We start from the raw sequence: 3,711 nt of genomic DNA, 5'->3' as shown, positions 1-3,711 counted from the left end.
GCCTTAAGCGCAAACATACAAATAAATTCACAGGTAAGGAAATAAAGGGATAGGAACATGTAATAGAAAAAGGACGAGGACAACGGTGCTGTGGTAGATGGAATTAAGTAATAAAGATACATACAAATTAGTTAAATATTTCCATTGGGTAATTTTTGCTTCAGGACACACATGGGTTAGTATATATCCTCGGACGTATATATATATATCCTTGGGCAGGGTTAGTTTCTCTGATCTCCTGAGAATAAGGAGTGGCTCACCATTTACCATGACAAGTGCCAGCTTGTCACTTTGAATCCCCCCCGGCTTTTCGGTGCAATGCCATTTTTCTTCCAAGATCAAAGGCATGGTCCTCCAGTGTCAATGAGTACATATCTCAGTGGACATTCCCTCAGCAAGACCAAGTACTAAAGGCACTGATTCCTACCATATTGCTCACACCTCTTTTTGGATACCTCCCCCAGTGACTGCTTGCTGCGGCAGCATCTTCTTCAGTTCTGATGGAGGACTTTACGGACTCATTAGCCTCTTCCTGTTTCACCGGGAAAAAGGTTGAGGACAATAACCCCTTAAATGACCAATGTTGCCATTTAATTCCTCTACAGCCTCAAGTTGGAAGACCCAGTCTCTCTCACTACCAAACTTCTCTGGCAACAGCACACTGCCAAACTTCACACCTGAACCCCGGATCAATTAAGCACGATTGTGCCAACTGAGCCAATGCAGTGGCCATTTAAGTGTGAGAAATGTTTAAGAGGAATAGCTACCCTGTCATTTTATGGCACAAACTTAACTACTCTTTTACTGCATGGAAATTGTTTTCTTACTTCACAAGAACATAATCTATAACCAAATTTAATTTTTGTACCCAGATTTTTGTGGCAGCTCTTTATACCACCTCCTATACCCCCCTTCCCTTCTTATATTTAATGCAATATTAATCCTTTACAAAAGGTAAGCAGCATCCCTTAATAAAACTTTTCTATTAGCTACCACATAATATGATAGTAAAAAAAAGAAAGAAAAATTGTTATTTCAATGTCTTTTTTTCGATTTTCGCCCCCTAAATATTTTCAACCCCAGTCAAGTTTATCTCTTTCATGACCCTGACAGCCTCCCCCTTTGAGAAAATTGTATGAACCTGTATAAACCCCTTTGAAAAAAATGTATAAACCTGCATAAAATTTGTATACATACATTTATATACAATTGTCATGACAATGTATAAGAATGTATACAAATTTTATACAGGTTTATGCAATTTGTTCATAGGGGATCAAATGGTCAATTTTTTTAAATCAGATGCAGATAACATTAGTAAAGGTCCCTTGAAAAGAAATAAGTTTAGATAGGGGTTGGTTTCCCTATTTTAGGGGTTGCTCGTAAAAATGGAGGGTGATAGAAAAAAACGGAGGTCATTTTCGGATTCAGTGACCCAAATTTAGCCAGAAACATCCCAAATTGTAGCTGAGCATTATTTGAACTTTTTTTGCAGAACAGTGTAATCACAGTCCAGCCAGCAGCACACCTTTTACTCTACAAAATATATAAAGTGCAAATTTTCAGAGGAATAATCATTTGCCTTGATAGGGAATGGAGCTCGGATCAAGACAAATGATCATATTGATATTTACTCATTGGAATTTTTACACGTCAGGGCAAAGTAAATCCAGATTCAGGCAATAGCACACCAGGTATGGACTAAGCAAACCTTTTTCAAACTTTGTTTATATATATATTATACAATGTTTTGGAAAATATGAAATGCACGTGGCGCGTAATATTAGTTCAAGTCAATATCAATAAACACAGAGACACAAAAAAGAAACACTCACACTGGAAAAATAAACTCGAAGCTTTCGAAGCACTTGAGACTTCTTCCTCAGCTAAAGCAAGAATGGTGAGGAAAGGAGAGTGTTGGAAAAGGGAAAAGAGGGGAAAGGAGAGAGGTGTATGGGGAGGGGAGGTTAGGAATAGACGTTAGGATGCTACGTTCAAACCTGGAAAGCTATTGGCTTGAAAGTGCCAAATGCAATCCAATTCGAGAGTGTGGAGGTTGAGGGCGGAGTCGGTGGGAGGGAGGGAGGCAATAATGGATGCTTTGTAGCATTGATTGAAGATGGAGTCGTGTGACAGACAATGTGTAGGAACTGGTAGAGAGGAGTGGGGGGACGATGGACAACAGGAGGCGCGATGATTGTTAATTCTGAGATTGAGGGGGGTAGTGCATTGGCCGATATAGAAAGCGGGGCAGAAATTACAATGAAGAAGGTAAATGATGTTGGTGGAAGTACAAGTAGTGGAGGGGAAAATCGGTAGGCATTTAATCTTGGGAAGAAAAGAGGCAGGGGGTGGAGAGAATATCTTGCAGGTTTTACACCTGGGACGATTGCAAGGTGAGGGTGTGGAGATAGTGACTGACTGCGACTTTTGAAGAGTGGCTTATATATATACACACCATATTTAATTCAAACTGATTGCCATTGGAAACAACCCTGTAAACCATGTATGTTGCCACGGTGTTGCAGCAATGTCTCACTGCAACTCTACACAACTCCTCCCTACTTTTTGGCAACGCCTCGACAGTGTTATTGCAGCCTGAGACACTACATTATCGCAAAACTCCTGCATGATCCAAGGGACTTTATGCCCTTGGATTAGGAAATTAATTCCCTTGCATCCGGAAATGAACTTAGCACCTTTGGTTTTCCTGTGTACTGCAAAAACCACAACAACATTCTGGTCCTTCTTTCCCATGGCAAACTTATAAAGGTTCTTGACTGAATCCAACCAGCAAAAGAGAAACCCCTTTGCCTCTAGGATATGTACATAGGAGTACTCCCCTTCATACAGAGGCTGAACTCAGAGCAAAGGATAGTTTTCATATGGATACTTATTTACCTATGTCCTTAGGCCGCAAATAATACACCAACAATGGATGCTAATTTTTCAAACGACTGCCAGATATCCCGCTATCCAGCCATCATACATATTGAGAGCTGCTTCTTAAAGAATTTTTGCTGTAAGCAATTCAGATCAGATTTATCAGAGTTAACTTTCATAATTTCCTCTGGGTTTATCCTACATTGATTTCCAAGGGATTTTTCAGGATTCACTGCCAAAATTACAGCCTGTTGAACGGACAAGATGTTGCGTCAATCAATAATTTGTAGCATGCTTTAATGAAAAAATCTTTCAAAAATACCCAACATAAAACTTCAACCGTGGTATTCGAAATTAAAACAGGTAATTTTCAAATTTCAACAACAAGCTCACTCAAAACACGGCATACCTAATTGTTACCAACTCAAAATAACTTAAAAAGAGGGCGAAACCGTGAGAACGTTAGGGGTAAATTTCAACTTATTAAATTGCTATCGATAAATCCATCGCGGTATCCAAAATTGAGAATCAAAGCACAGACTATATATAGCAGGCATGCCGTAGAAAAAATTATAGCCAACATCCCATTACCTGCCAATACTTCGTAATCTTTGAAGAAATTTTAGACATGACGTAATGCATACAAAACATCCATGTTTTGGCGCTCTACGAATTATTCAAGTGCCATAACTTATTAAACTGAAGTTACGACATTTATGTTTATTAATGGCATCAATAAATATTAATTTATTTTTAAATCCTTATAATTAACTTTTTATGCTTAATAGTTTCTTTTATTTTATAAAAAATCATTCAAATGACTTCAAC

This window comes from Ischnura elegans, chromosome 2, assembly GCF_921293095.1.
Source record: "Ischnura elegans chromosome 2, ioIscEleg1.1, whole genome shotgun sequence".
NCBI classification, from domain to species: domain Eukaryota; kingdom Metazoa; phylum Arthropoda; class Insecta; order Odonata; family Coenagrionidae; genus Ischnura; species Ischnura elegans.
Note: the sequence above shows the minus strand (reverse complement) of the source record.